This window comes from Elaeis guineensis, chromosome 14 (assembly GCF_000442705.2).
Source record: "Elaeis guineensis isolate ETL-2024a chromosome 14, EG11, whole genome shotgun sequence".
Taxonomy (NCBI): domain Eukaryota; kingdom Viridiplantae; phylum Streptophyta; class Magnoliopsida; order Arecales; family Arecaceae; genus Elaeis; species Elaeis guineensis.
Genome location: NC_026006.2, coordinates 33,520,247 through 33,537,547, shown reverse-complemented (window position 1 = coordinate 33,537,547; position 17,301 = coordinate 33,520,247). Strand labels below are relative to the sequence as shown.

Sequence of the window (17,301 nt, the reverse complement as noted above, 5' to 3'; positions counted from 1 at the left end):
AGAAAAAGGAGTCTTCCTAATTGATTTTCATATCCAATTTTCTTTGGTAAGTCTCTCTTTAAGTTAGATAAGGGTGAGAAAATGTTGAAGTTAAATTGAAATTCAAAATGATTTAAATTGTAACAAACTCTGACCTTATCCTGTCTTATCTGGTTTATGTGACAATCATAAAAAAACCATAATTTGTGCACCAAAAGAAGAGGGCTTTTCATTATGAGATACCAAAGAGAAAGAGGGTCAAAAATTCTTCTTTGGGATGTGAGTTTGGGTGGGTTTCCTTCTTCTTTGGCATGAAAAAAAGTGGAGACCGATCTCCTCTTGGGTGAGCAACCTAGAACTGTTCTAGGGTTTTTGGGTGAGAAAAAAACAAAAGAGGAGAGAATCTTCATCTATGTTTCTCTACCATCCAGCATCCTTCTCTAATCCATATTCAACATCAAAAAGATTCGAGGTGATCGAAGGAAGAGATCAAATCAGATCTGCCATTAGAAGCCGACTGCGTGAGCTAGCACTCCCGTGGAGGGTTGATCGATCCGAGGACTTTGTGTGGACCATCCGTAGAGGCTAGATGCTTGTGTGGCTGTGAGCGATCAGAAAGGACTTCCAGATCTATATTATCGATTATGAAGTTTGACTACCCATGCTCAGGTATTGGATTCGGAACACTAGAAGTAGTAGATTAGATCTATTATTAAATACTATTTTTGGTTCACATGCTTGTTATTTTAGATTCAAATTTTTTATGCATATAAATTCATATCATTGATCTATTTATAGAAGTTTTAAGATCAGATCTTATACATATATTTATAAATTAAATAGTTTAATCTAATATTCTTTTGTTGAAAAATTTTTGAAATGCATGCATGAAATCCCTGCGCATCCCAACAGTGGTATTAGAGCCATGATTCGATATGACATGATATTATATATATTTACATCTATAATTTAATTTAAATTATATTTTATATATGATATTTAGATTTAAAATTAGTTATAGATCTTATTGCACAAACTGATATAAGGTTGTCCTGCTGTAAGGTTTACCCCTTACAATGCAAAGGTTGTCCTAGTTTGTGCTAATCTTTGTAAAATCTGATTTTAATTTGAAGTATATAAAATTTATTTATGATAATTATTATCTAATTTTGGTATAATAAAAATATAATAATTAAATCTAAAATAATTTAGATTAGATCTAAATTATTTATATTAGATGGTCTGAGTAGCGAAGTAATCAGATCGAGTTTGTCACCAGACTGTCTGGTCATAGGAGGTAATAGAGATTAGATCTCTCTTTTTTTCATTCAATTGAGTCTTCTTATGATGTATAGGGGTGCTACTGTGACTATATCCCATGAAAATGAATACAAAAAGAAAATTTACTTTTTTCAAAATCCTAAGATTGTGTATATAATTCATTATATGAAAAGTAGCTGCATCTAATCTTTGCAAATAAAATCTAGAATCACGAATATGTTTAGAATAGTTTTAAAATAATTTATAATTAATTTTATTACTATTTATATAGAATTATTTTGATCTAAAATTAAAATAATTATTGTACTTCGCCTGTTGAGTTGACTCAGTATTATTTGGGTCGACTCAGGGTCCTGATTCCTCAGCTCAATTTCTGTTGAGCTGACTCATTGTTATAGGCTGAAAATTATGATTAATAATTTATTATCAATGAGTCAACTAAGTCTTGAAACTTAGTTGACCCATTGTGATGAGTAGGCTCAATCCAGAGTGAGTCGATTCAAATTTCAGATCTAAATGATTGTACATAAAATTAATTATAAAAATATTTTATAAAATTTGAAACTATTTTTAGATATCAAACCTCTATCCATAGCCTTAAACTTAATTGAGAATTAAGTTGAACCTATTAGATCTAAAATTATGAATTAAAGATCTAATGTCATTCACATAAAACATGGGTGATGGGTTTATGGGTTAGCTTGATCAGATCCTTCTAATTGGGTTAGACCTAGGGTTAGAATCAAAGATCAAATGGATTAAGAAGAGAAATTAGATTAAATCAGGATTTCTCTAGGGTCAATACAATAGTTATAGTTGGTCGAGTATATATCTTTGATTAGATCCAAATAGACTTTGATCTTGAGCTCAACAGTCGAACCCAAATCCATAAGTAGATCTAATTGAAATCAATTAATCAGTTGGTGTCTAAGATAAGTTTGACAGTCTTGATCGATGGTCATTAATTGAGAGCTACTCGTATAGATTGAGTCTATGATGAGTTAATGGCATATCCCTCCCATCGATCTCACTTACCTGACCAATATGGTGAATCAAGTTTTGATCAGATTGCTTAATGATTAGGATTGACCCATGCTTACTAGGAAATCAGTTTGACTGATTTAAGTGCCCCTAGTTTGACTTGTCTTTATCATCGATATGACTTGGTGAAGTCAGTGGAAGGATTGATGACTTGTCAGTTGGACTGGCTTGTTTCTAGTCCATCCTGATCTGACTTGGTGAAGTCAGTGGAAGGATTGAAATTAGTTGGTCTATGTATTTAATTCTGACAAATTGTATCAACCAAATTTTCTAAATTATTAGGTCCATAAAATGAGCTAGTTATGGTGATGACTAGATCATAGCCTCCCATTAAGGTTAATGATAATGGATCCATTATTTCTGATTGATATTGCAGGCGCCATCCATCTGGTTTTTCTTTAAATGATGGAATTATTATTCATCATATGATGACTCTATTGTACTATCTGATGAAAGATTGGATTGATCGAGCCATACTCAGATCTGATTATTCATTAGTTAGAATCACTGAGTAAATTCATGTTAATGGTTGGACCTAATCAGGACTTTCAGTGGAGGCCTATCACCTACTGAAATGAAATCTGGGACCATAGATGCATATGGGTTGAGAACCTACCCATAGATGCATATGGGTTAGCTGAGCCATACTCGGGTCTATATGCAGCCTGTGTGGATTCTAGTACCCACTAAGAAATTAAGGTAATTTCTCGAATTGGAGGTAGAGGCTATCAATTCGTATAAAATAGTGGAAGAACCTTTAGACTAAAGTCTATATCTTTAGGCTTGATTAATTAATATACTAATTAGATCTGTATTTTTTTTTTCAAAAATGGCTAGTAATTTGTCGCTCCACTCACTGTTTGATAGTGATGAGCTTATTGGATCCAACTTCGATAGCCAGTATCAGAAGTTGAATAATGGTCTTGAGCCCAATCTAGCTAAAAGATTTAGGTCATTGTATACCATATAGACATATCAAGTGTAGGTCATTGTATGTCATATAGATTGGTTATCCTCTTAACCAAGGAGCGTAGAGATGTTGGTATGGTATGCAGGTGAAATATAAGAGTACATTTCACTGAACGTGACCAATTCTGAAGTACTCTACTGTCAAGAGTCACTCTGAAGGGATATGGATATAAGTGTTCCTCCAACTTTAGATCACCATGGTAACATGCAAGCAACTCACTGTGCTTTGGTGCCAGACTACCTGAATTTTTAATTCAAGATTGAAAAATTTTTGAGCACAGTCAAGTACCTTTGAAGTCGATGCGTGAGTCAAGATGAAATTGACCACTCCAAGAGATTGGAGAGAATGCTTTGTGTCTCAATTTAGTAAGACCATGACCAGGGCAATCCTTGTGAGGAGTCATAAGATTTATTAGGTTGAGACACATAATGGATGTACTGTTAAGAGTTGACAGTTTAAACTCTAAGTCATCCTAGCATCAAGGGTCAAAGAGATAAATTATATGGTAACTATATCCAAATAGGTTCTTGAGTGTTGCTTTGCATACATTCGGCTTATGCGAATGTCGGGTACCATTGCTAGATGATTATTTTGATTGGTATAAGAATCAGTTTCTATGCTACTAGCTTAGGTTCGAACCTAAAAGGTCACATACATTAGAAGTTTCTCTCCGATCACATGGCTAATCTGAAGAGTCCCAGTGGATAGCACTCTGCTGAAGAGTCCCACTCGATGGGGACTCTAGAGAAGAATCCCACTAGACTTAAATTCTATCATTAATGAAGGATTAATTAATGATTAGATTACTAATTAGCTCAATTTGATTGAGCATTAAAGTTTGGATCAAGTTTGATTAAATTGGATTCAATCTGATCAAGTCTGATTAGGTGACCTAATTGGTAAGGGAGAAATAATCTTGATTTGATCAGATCTATGGCTCAATTAATTTATTAATTTGATCAAATTTAATTAAGATTGTAGGAGCCTAATTAGATTAGGTTCATCATATTTTATTTGGGTCTAATTGGATTGAATTTGAAAGAAATCCAATTGGTTAAATCTTAGAGTCCCAAATGAGTGGGACTCTCTCTCTTACGCCCGCCAAATTGTCTCATACTTTTTCTCACCACATAAAATTATTTTATATATGAGAAAATCAAAAAATAACCCTTCTTTTGTTACCCATTATGGATAGGAATTGGTAGATTTTGATTTGAATTCAAATTGGTTTGAATTTCAACTTAAAACCTTATCCATATCCTTCCACACATTGACTGTTTTTGAAGGGGCTCATTGTGTGCAAGAAAAGAAAGTCTTTCTAATTGATTTTCATGCCTAATTTGTTTGGTAAGTCTCTCTTTAAGTTAGATAAGCATGAGAAAAAGTTAGAGTTAAATTAGAATTCAAAATGGTTTGAATTTCGACAAACTCCAGCCCTTATTCTGTCTTATCTAGTTTGTGCGACAATCATAAAAAGGCTATAATTTTGTGTACCAAAAGAAGAGAGATTTTTATCATAAGATATCAAAGAGAAAGAGGGTCAAAAATCTTTCTTTGAGATGTGAGGTTTGGGTGGGTTTCCTTCTTTCTTGGCGTGAACAAAAGAGGAGACCGATCTCCTCTCGGGTGAGCGACTTAAAACTGTTCTAGGATTTTTGGGTGAGGAAAATATAAAAGAGAAGAGAGTCTTCATTTATTTTTCTCCACCATCCAGCATCCTCCTCTAATCCATCTTCAACATCAAAAAGGTTTGAGGTGATCGAAGGAAGAGATCAAATTAGATCTACCATCAGAAGCTGATTGCACGAGCTAGCACTTTCGTGGAGGGCTGATTAGTTCGAGGACTTCGTGTGGACCATCCGTAGAGGTCGGATACTTGTGTGGCTATAAGCGATTAGAGAGACTTCTAGATCTACATTCTCGATCATAGAGTTTGACTATCCATGCTCAGGTATTGGGTTCGAAACCCTAGAAGTAGTATATTAGATCTATTATTAAATATTATTTTTGGTTCACATGCTTGTCATTTTAGATTCAGATTTTTTATACATATAAATTAATGTCATTGATCCATTTGTAAAAGTTTTAAAATTAGATCTTATGTATGTATTTATAGATTAAGTAGTTTAATCTAATATTCTTTCGTTGAAAAATTTTTGAAATGCATGCATGAAATCCCTGCACATCCCAACATATATGTCATAAGAGTAGCTCATCGAATAGGAAGAGAGAATCTTTAAACCCTACTTGCTCTTATGATCGCAAGGCTTAGTGATCTTCTCAATTGAGTACTGGGCTACTAAGATCTGAAACCTAATTTTAAAAACTAATTACATGAACATGTAAATTGTCATACAATCTATATGTGCACAAAATCATACAAATATGATATGTATCTAATCTTATTAGATCAATGCATAAGTTTATTTTAGATTTGAACTTAATTTTATACAGCATATAAAATGATTAATTTAAATCTAAAATAATATAAAAATCTATATATGTACGATTGCATAGAAAAATTTTGATAAAAGATGTGATCAAACATGTATCGATATTGTGTTAAAATCAGATATAAAACTTTATCAAACAAATTCAGATCTGAGCCTGATTCAAACATCAATTTTTTAATTAAATTATATTATAAAAAATTTATCAAAATAAATTTAAACTCATGCATAATTAGATATTAAATCAGCATAAAAATCTACATAAAAAATTCTACTAAAATAGATTTTCATTAGACTAGATTTAGAGGCTGATTTCGATTCAATACTTTGGTCAAAACTAGATGAAAATTATATAAAAAATATCAGATGAAATAGATTTAATCATATTAAAAATTTTGGCTCAAAATTAGATCAGAAAAAAATAGAAGAATCTCAAGATTAGACTATGTGATCATAATATACAAGCCTGGCTCTGATATCAATTGAAAGAAAAAAATTATCCGATCGCATCGAATGTTAGAAGAAAAGAATAGATTAGCAATTAAATTTTTTTATAATATTTATAAATTCTCATGTTGATTCGCAGTGAAAAAGAATCAAGGTTGAAGAAGCTCCTGAATCAATATGCTTCGCGAGATCCGGATGCGTAGATTCTCTACTTCGTGTGTATACTAAACTCTAGAGAAGAGAGGGATGAACGTCTTCTTCAAAGAGAAAAGAAAAGAACCCTTGAGATCTGATCTCAAGGCCTTGGAATAGCCCATATGTTGCCACAAAGGGAGGGAGGATGCCAAGAGTAGAGAGATGCTCAGGGAGAGTTGACGCCTAAGGAGAGGGAACACCCAATCCTTTCTCATGCCTAGATTGGTTGATTGATTCCTTATTTCTCTTCTCCACACCCCTCTTTAAATAGGCAAAAGATCTTAGATCAAATCAAACTCCTTTAAGTGCTAGAAAAAGAACTCTCTATGTTTAAATCAAATCCAAACTCGCTAAAGCATTAGAAATCCTAAACCAAGTAGGAGAGGCACCAACTTGCGCCTCCCTTCATTGTGCCACACACCCAAGGGGAGGGGGCTGTTTCCAACTCCTTCCCAACCATCTTGATTGGCCCACATAGTGAGAGAATGGCTGAAAAAAGTAGCTAAATACATCAAATCAGATTTGGATCAATTCAAATCCAATTCAAATATGATTCGAACTAATTTTGAAAAGGTTGCCGATCCTAATCCAATTAGGATTTTTATCCAAGTCCATCTTGATAAATTAATCCAATCAAACCTTAATAAAATTAAATTCAATTAAATTAGATTTGATCTAAAAAAATTAAGACTCAGATCGAATCTCTCATAATTGCTTGGATCATTGATTTGATTTAATTCATCCCCAAAATCAAACCCGCACTTTATATGCAGTGCTAGCTGAACATAGTCAGTATTTAATTTCATATGATCTATAACTTAATTCTTAATTTAGTTAATCCACATGTTCAATCAAGTCTCATACTTTCAAATCGAACATATAAATTTTTGATCAATTTTTTTCTACATTATTTGACTTTTGTGTACGACTTCATAGGTTCGAACACTAAGTCGGTAGCATGGAAACTCTTTCCTATACTAATTGAAGTGATCATCTAACAATAATATCTAACATCCAGATAGGTCGAATAATTATAAAGTAATATTCAAGAACCTCATCATATGGTTACCGCATAATTCATCCCTTTGACCCTAATGCTCAAGGTGACCTAGGATTTAACTGTCAACCCTAAAATAGTCATCCATATTATATTTCAACTTTTCAAATCATCACATAGATTATCCTGACCAAGATTTTACTAAATTGAAATGTAGTGATGCATTAACTCTTATAATTCAGAGGGATCAATTCCATCTTGATCTACACATAGACTTCGCAAGTACTTGACGGTATCCAGTAGCCTTTCATCACTACATTAGAAATGCAGGTAGTCTGGCACCAAAGTATAGTAAGTTACTTGCAAGTCACTATGGTGATCTTAGATCTAAGGAATACTTATGTTCAAATATTTCATGAGCTACTCTTGATAGTAGAGTGCTCAGCAGGTGAGTCACTTGTTCAGTGACGATGTACTCCTACATCTCACCTGTATGCCACATCAGTGTCTCCACAGTCTTTGGTTATAAGGACAACCAACCTATATAGCATACAACAATCTATACTCAATAAACATCATCATCCTATTAATGACGTATCATTTGGTCATGAATATATCTAAGAACTATTCGATAAATCATCTTTTATCGATCATAATATAGTTCTAAGAACTTCATGACAACACAAGAGTTCTAATAATGAAGATGTATACCTTATGATAAAAAAGTCAAAATTATTTTTATTCATTGATCAATAATTCATATATAAAATTTAATTTTTTACAATAAGTCAATTGACTTTAGGACATAATTTTTAGTAGCTCACCGATGAACTTTCACAACCACACAGCTTTCTTACCAGCATCGGATGCTATAATGCATTCTACCTCACAAATTGAATCAACTACAGTGTTCTACTCGAAACTTTTTAAGTAGATTGCTTCATCATTTAGGGTAAAATGTATCCCAACACATTCTTGTTATCATCATGATCTGACTTAATATTGAAGTCGGTAAACCCCATAAGTTTTAAGTCAAATTCTCTATAAACATGCCATTTGTCCTTAGTATTTCTCAAATACTTAAGGATGACCTCCCAGTAGTTCTCATCCAGATCAAACTGATATCTACTCACTACTCCTAGTGAGTATACCACATTCGATCTTATATATGTCATGACATACATAATAGAATAAATTCTACTCTTTCGTTTCCTCTTTTGAGGAGTTGTTGAATAATCTCTTTTCGAGAGAGAAATTCCATGGCCTATCGGAAGATAGCTTTTTTTAAGATTCTTCATGCTGAATCGCTTTAACATGATATCAATATACATGGACTAGGATAAACCAAGTAGCCTCTTAGATCTATCTCTATAGATCTTCATCCCTCGGATGTAGGATGCTTCTCTCAAGTTCTTCATGGAGAACTTTGATGACAGCCAAACTTTTATTCTCTGTAATATAAGGATGTCATTCTTGATTAAAAAAATTTCATCCACATACAAAATAAGAAATACAATCACAAAATGATTAACCCATTTGTATATGTAAGGTTCTTCTTCATTCTCAATGAAGCCACAAATTTTGATCACTTATCAAAACATAGTTCTAACTTTGAGATATCTAGCATTGGCACAGGAGAAAGCATCTCGTCATAGTCAATACCATAATATTGATGATATCTCTTGGCAATCAGACAGACTTTATAGGTCTCCATCTTCCTATCTATGTCTCTTTTTTTTTTGAAGATCCACTTACACCCTATGGGTTTTACCCCTTCGAGTGGATCAATGAATGTCCATATATTATTGATTTTCATGAACTCTATTTCGAACTTCATGGCTCCAAGTCACATATCAGAGTCAGACCTCTGCATGGCACCCATGTAGGTGATCTAATTCTTGTTGTTCTCATTGAGTTCAACAGGACATGTTCTGGATCTAGAAAATATAGTATCTGTCCAACTGATGTGGTACTCCATCGAAACTCCTTAACGGTGCCTTTACAATGGGTTCCAGATTTAATCTAATCAAATCTGATTCTATGGATTCATTAGATTGTGTCGGTTCTTCTACCTGTCAAACTTTATAAGTTCATCTTTACAGGCATCAGTTCCTTTACCAAGAAATTTTTTTTTTAAAAAGAATGCTGAATAACTCTTGTTCTTAAACAAGGTTGAAGTAATATCCCCTAATTTTTGAAATGACACTTATCGGATCGGGGTTCAAGTTTATCGATCTGTAAATGCTTGACATAAATCGGATAAACCCAGACCCTATGATAAGAGAGCATTGGCCTACGCCAGTCTATATCTCACATGGTATCTTTGCAACTGATTTGCTCGAAATCTTATTCAGAACAGAACAGGCAGTCTTAAAAGCATAATCTCAAAAAGAGACTAGCAGACTTACAAACCCCATCAAGGATCGAATCATATCTAACGAGGTTTGATTCTACTGAGAGATAATCTCATTCTCTTCTAGATATGTTAAAAACTCACCGATAAGGCATTCTCCTCTTTGATCTGACCGAAGAGTTTTAATACTCTTTTCAATTTATTTTTCTGTCTGATAACAGATTCGTTTGAATATTTCAAATGATTCAGATTTATGACACTTATGTTCATAGGTCCAATACATTAGTATGTACTAGACTGAGAACATCATTGGCTCATTCATCTTTTTCTGTCAAAGATGACTTGATCATCTTATCAAGAAGATAGAACTCATAGGTCAACAATGATTCACAATCATTGACTTTGAGGATTCTCCTTTTACTTGACATGTTCATCCTATTCTTGTTTATATGACTGATAAGTGATATATTTTTACATTTATTATAGGTATTTTTGATAATTTATGGTGCTAACATCTTCTTAAAAATCCTAATTTGATGAATTTATTGAATTTTCTTAAAAAAATAAGTGATTTTGAAAAAAATATGAAATTAGATATATTTATAAAAAAATAGATGTTAAGTTAATTAAGCAATTTAAATATCAAAATGGAAATTTTTTTTTAAAAAATTTAATACATATTTTTTTCAATTTTTCAGGCAAAAATCAGAGTGAAAATGAAGCTAAAATACCCTAAAAACAAAGAAAATAGCCTTCGGTGTACGGTGGACCGGCCGCTCGATCCACAGAGCCAGGGCGCAGTCCACCGAAAATGCTATGCGATCCACAGGCACAGTCTACGGGCAGCGGAAGCTATTTTACGCCATCCAACAGCTGAGATTTAATCTGAAGATTGATCCAACGACTGCTGTTCGTTGTCGATTTATAAGAGGATTTTTTGCACGATCGAACGATCAAAAATGAATCCATCATGAGATCCGACGGCTGAGGATGCTCCCGACTAAGAATAAGAGATTATCAGCATGATCCGATGGTCCAGAACCAATCTCAGACACGATCGGATGGCTGTGGTTCGATCTGACTTTGATAAGGATTAAAACTATAGATTTTGATCAGATCTGGGCAGTTCAAGCTCCTTCCGACGGCCAGAAATATTTCTAAGAGGATTAATATAATTTCTAAGGATTTTAGGACTCATTTTTTTATCAAAAAATTATGAAAAATTCATCTATAAATAGGGGATCCAGGAATAAGCTTTGTGAGTAGAAAAAATAGAGAAAAAATTAAATAGCTTTAGGGATCCAAAAAAAAGAAGGAGAGAAGCCGGTTCGCTCTATGGAGTACGATGAAAGAAGGAGAGGTCATCAACCATCTTCCTGATGAGGTTTGGCTGATCAACTTTAGATCCTTATTATAGTTCTATTTTTATATTATTTTATTATTCCTTTTAATTTTTTTGTACTTGAATTTTAATTTTAATTAATGCAAAATTTTTTTTTCTGCACTTTAAATTTCTATCTTCTATTTTTTGCACGTAGATGCTAGGATCTAATTAGTAGATCTTAGTACCAATTTATTTTTATATTTTTTAAATTTTTATTATTTATTTTTATTGTAAGTAGATACTAAGATCTAGTTAGTAGATCTTAGTACCCGATTTATTTTTTATACTTTTAATTTTTATTTTTCGACTTAAATTATTTTCTCCAAAATTTTATTTTTATTTTGTAAAATCAAAGATTTCAAATCAAAATCCTACTTTCTCTGTGGATTCGACTCGACTCACTACTTTTTATGTATTTTTAATTTTTATTAAAGTCAGAATTTGATTGATAATCACGATGTCCTAACGACAGAGCCAGGGCACGGTCCACCAAAAATGCTACGCGATCCACAGGCGCGGTCTACGGGTAGTAGAAGCTATTTTGCACCATCCAATGGTTGAGATTTAATCTAAAAATTGATCCAATGGCTGTTGTTCATTGTCGATTTATAAGAAAATTTTTTGCACGATCGGACGGCCGAAAATGAATCCATCATAAGATCCGACAGCTGAGGATGCTCTCGATTGAGAATAAGAGATTATCAACGCGATCCGATGGTCCAGAACCAATCCCAAGCATGATCGGATAGCTGTGGTTTGATCCAACTTTGATAAAGACTAAAACTATGGATTTTGATCAGATCTGGGCAGTTCAAGCTCCATCCGATAGCCAGAAATATTTCTAAGAGGATTAATATGATTTCTAAGGGTTTTAGGACTCTTTTTCCTACCAAACAATTATGAAAAATTTATCTATAAATAGGAGGTTCGAGAATAAGCTTTGTGAGTAAAAAAATTGAGTAAAAAGTATAGAAAATAATAATAAAAAAATTAAATAACTTTAGGGACCCCAAAAAAAAGAGAGAAGTCGGTTCGCTCTATGGAGTACGATGGTAGATGGAGAGGTCATCAACCATCTTTTCGATGAGGCTTGGCTGATCAGATTTAGATCCTTATTATAGTTTTATTTTTATTTTATTTTATTATTTCTTTTAAATTTTTTATACTTGAATTTTAATTTTAATTAATGCAAAATTTATTTTTCTGTACTTTAAATTCTTATCTTTTATTTTTTACATGTAGATGCTAGGATCTAATTAGTAGATCTTAGTACTAATTTATTTTTATACTTTTTAAATTTTTATTATTTATTTTTATAGAAAGTAAATGCTAGGATCTAGTTAGTAGATCTTAGTACCCGATTTATTTTTCATACTTTTAATTTTTATTTTCTGACTTAAATTGCTTTCTTTAAAATTTTATTTTTTTTATAAAATTAAAGATTTCAAATTAAAATCCTATCTTCTCTGTAGATTCGATCCAACTCACTACTTTCTACATATTTTTAATTTTTATTGAAGTCAAAATTTGATTGATAATCACAGTGTCCTAATGACAGCATCTTGACCCTATCAAATTTTTGGATGAAGGATAGAAGTAACAATATACTTGTTCATATGAAGGTGAATGATTTAGAGATAAAGATAAGGATAATTTGAAAAAGTTCAGAAAAAATTTAGTATTCTTAGTTTAACTTTCATATTGACTAGTATTAATACCCCAATGACATACCTCATTTACACTCTACTGAATATCAATGATCTTTTGAAAATTATTTGATGAAATTTGAAACTTTAAGTTAAACGGTACTTAATTTTAAATTCTTTCTTTACTCGAGGACGAGCAAAGTTCAAGTTGGAGAGTGTGATAAGTGATATATTTTTATATTTATTATAGATATTTTTGATAATTTATGATGCTAACATCTTCTTAAAAATCTTAATTTCATGAATTTATTAAATTTTCTTAATAAAAAGTGATTTTGAAAAAATATAAAATTAGATATATTTATAAAAAAATAGATATTAATTTAATTGACCAATTTAAACACCAAAATAAAGAAAAATTTTTGAAAAATTTAATGCATATTTTTTTCAATTTTTCAGATAAAAATCAGAGTGAAAACGGAGCTAAAATATCCTAAAAAAATAAAGAAAATAGCCTTCGGTGTACGGTGGACCGACTGCTCGATCAACAGAGCCAGGGCACGGTCCATTGAAAATGCTACACTGTCCATAGGTACGGTCTACAGGCAGCAGAAGCTATTTTGCGCCATCCAATGGCTGAGATTTAATTTGAAGATCTATCCAACGGCTGCTATTCGTTGTCGATTTATAAAAGGATTTTTTGCACGATCAAATGGCTGAAAATGAATCTATCATGAGATCCAACGACTGAGGATGCTCCTGACTGAGAATAAGAGATTATCAGCATGATCTGATAGTTCAGAACTAATCCCAGGCACGATCGGATAGCTGTAGTTCGATCCAACTTTGATTAGGATTAAAACTATGGATTTTGATCAGATCTGGGTAGTTCAAGCTCCATTCGACGGCCAAAAATATTCCTAAGAGGATTAATATGATTTTTAAAGATTTTAAGACTCCTTTTCCTATCAAAAAATTATGAAAAATTTATCTATAAATAGAAGATCTGAGAATAAGCTTTGTGAGTAGAAAAATTGAGTAGAAAGTATAGAAAAAAATAGAGAAAAAATTAAATAGCTTTAGGGACCCAAGGAAAAGAAAGAGAGAAGCTGGTTCGCTCTATGGAGTACAATAGAAGACGGAGAGGTCATCAACCATCTTCTCGATGAGGCTTGACTGATCATCTTCAGATCCTTGTTACAGTTTTATTTTTATTTTATTTTATTATTTTTTTTAATTTTTTATACTTGAATTTCAATTTCAATTAATGCAAAATTTATTTTTCTGTATTTTAAATTTTTGTCTCTTATTTTTTTGCATGTAGATGCTAGGATCTAATTAGTAGATCTTAATATCAATTTATTTTTATAATTTTTAAATTTTTATTATTTATTTTTATTGCAAGTAGATGCTAGGATCTAATTAGTAGATCTTAGTACCTGATTTATTTTTCGCACTTCTAATTTTTATTTTCTGACTTAAATTACTTTCTTCAAAATTTTATTTTTTTATAAAATCAAAATTTTCAAATCAAAATCCTACCTTCTTTGTGGATTCAACCCAACTCACTACTTTCTATATATTTTTAATTTTTATTGAAGTCAAAATTTGATTGATAATCATGGTGTCCTAACGACAGCATCTTGACCCTATCAAATTTTTGGCACCGTTGCCGGGGAAGGTACCAATTTTAATGTTTAATTTCTTTGATTTTTTTATGACTATTGCTTACTAACTTTTTTTATCCTTTTATAGAAAAAAATTTAAAAATTCAAAAAAGAAAGGGAGATAGAAAGCTTCCAAGTTGGTGAGATCAATCCTAACCCTAGCCTTAACTATTTTTTTTAGTATTAATTACTATTTTTTTAATTAACCTAAAATTCATCCACATAAACCTAATAAAAATTGCATGATAAGAGTAGAAAATTTTTAGGAGCATTCATTATTGTAGATTTATTTTTGGTGATCGCTGGAGACAAGGTAAGCTTTCAAGTTTTATTAGTTTCATGCATCTAATTTAGTTGCATAGAACCCCTTGTTTGAAATTGGTTATGCATATTCATCTTAAATCAATTTAAGGCCAACACCCATAACAAGATAAGATGGAGATTTCATCACCCTTCCTTGGTCCAAAAACAACCAACCAGCATCCCACATTAACCCTAGCCTAACTAAAATCAAGTAGACATTGGTTCCTAGTATTAATCAAGTTCAGTTTTGAGTATTATGGTCAAGTTAAGTACAAAGTAAGTCCAAACTCACTCCTGAAACTGGTGTCTAAGACTAGAGGTTTTATAAAGGCTCCGCCTAAGTAGATTTGTGGTTATTTAATTGATTCCGTTAGCTTACCTGGCCAATTCAATTGGTGTCTAAGGCAAGCAACGGGGGGACCCCCATGATCTCACCTCTTATCTGGCTAGTTGAAGGAAGTGAGAACAAACCCAATTTGCATTTAAGCTAAGCCACTCTACATCGAATTGTTAGGTCTAAAAAACCCACAGGTGTCTAGGTTTAATTGTTTGCTAACTTGATTATAATTAACACTAAACCATAACTAATTCTTCCCACCTTACGTATCTAGATCTAGGGCTCTTTCTTTCTTCTCTCTCCTTTTTCTCTTAAAAAAATAAAATAAAACAAAAATAAAACTTGAATCATACATTAGGGTTTGCACTAGTATATGCAAGGTAGAAGATCTCTCTATCCTGACCTAGTTGAACCCAATCCTGAGATTGAACAGTTGATTCATATTAAACCTGAAAATCAGATGGCTGGAGATCTTAGAGAACCACCTGGCAGATGAAGAAATATTTTATTCCTTTCACCTATAACCCATCGACTTGTATCCACTTACCTGATATCCCTGCAAGCCACTATGAGATCAAGTCGACCACAATCCAGATGCTCTCGTCTTTTTATGGGAATACTAATGAAGATCCTTACAAGCATCTGGATGAGTTCTTAAAAATTTGTTCCATGGTAAAAATTTAAAATTTTACTGATGATGCACTTAGATTGACCTTATTCTCCTTCTCACTTAAAGACAAAGCCAAGTACTGGCTTGGCACAATAGGGAGACCAATCCAAACTTAGGCTGAAATGCAGCACGAGTTTCTTAAGAAATTCTATCCCATAGGTCGAACCAACACTATGAGGTGAGCCATCACTGGATTTGCTCAGCTTTCAGGAGAACAAATTCATGAATCATGGGAGAGACTTAAGAAACTTCTTAGAAAATGCCCACACCATGGTCTATCTAAGTGACAAATTGTTCAAGCTTTTTATGAGGGTTTAGGTGACCAATACAGACAGATGGTAGATGCATCTTGTGGGGGTGCATTCATGAGTAAAAGTGAGTATGAAGCCTATACTTTATTTGAAACTTTGTGTGAAAATTCAATCAATCATGCTTCATTATCCTCCTACGAAAGATCAATCCCTCACCAAAAGCGGATAGAAATTTTTGAGATCAAGCAAACAGACTCTAGTCCTAAGGCCGATCTGAACCTAATAGCCCAAAGATTAGATAAAGTTGACCTTCTTGCCCAAAAATTTGATCAGTTCCTAGCATTAGGTCAGTAATCTTCTACACAATATACACCACCACCTAATTATCAGAAGATTTGTTCTATCTGTGCTAGCCCGGCCTATCATATGAGTGAATGTTCCACGGCTGTACAGTTTCCACCTTTCATTCAAGAACAAGTTCAAGCTGCCCAAGGTTACTCCAAACCTGTCAATGATCCATTCTCTAACACATATAATTCAGGCTGGAGGAACCATCCTAATTTTTTTTGAAGACCCCAACAGACTCAGGCTCAGACCCAAATTCTTTCTTTGCAAAACTTTCAGAGTAGGCCTCCATACCAGAATTATGCCTACAATAGAGGTCAGCTCAGTCAATCTATCCAACCACCATATCAAAATCAGCCACCATACCCACCTCTTCAACAGACTAATCTAGCTGATGATAGATTAAACTAACTACAACAATTGATCATGACCCAACAATAATCTATCGTTAGACTAGAAGCACAAATAGGACAATTAGCTGAGTCTACCATGAGGAGAGAACCAGATCAACTCCCAAGCCAACCAGTACCAAATCCTAGGAACAACCCATCCACTCATCAACCACCTGGACCTAGTCATCAATCCAATGTCCCATCTAAGAATTCTCAATTTGAAAATGCCAAAGTAATTACTGAACTTAGAAGTGGTAGGATTCTTAAGGACCTATACCAAGATCAGGTGAGTGAGGCTAGTACTGATGCTAGCCAAAAAAAAATTTAGAAGAGAAGATTAGTACTGAGATTAGCCCAATAGAAGAACCTGAGCCTAGTATTGATATTGATCTAAGTGATAAAGAGAAGAAAATGGATAAGTTATCCAAGATATATTCATCAAAAGTTCTATTTTCTTCGATCCTAGAAGCTGGTTCTTCCACTTTAGAATTACCATCTCCTTTGGACTTAAAATTATCCTTGGTCACATCTGAGTATACATGTTTAAAATCAACTGACACCCTTTCAGCACCCATTACTTCAAACTCAACTCC

At 32.9% G+C, this 17,301-nt stretch overlaps 1 non-coding gene across 1 annotated transcript; it reads right to left on the bottom strand.

Moving 5' to 3' along the window:
- Nucleotides 1–15,888: 15,888 nt before the first annotated feature.
- On the bottom strand, nt 15,889–15,997 carry LOC140853885 (small nucleolar RNA R71). The gene has a single exon (XR_012137027.1). It is a non-coding gene; the product is annotated as a small nucleolar RNA R71 (small nucleolar RNA).
- Between the last annotated feature and the right edge of the window lie 1,304 nt (nt 15,998–17,301).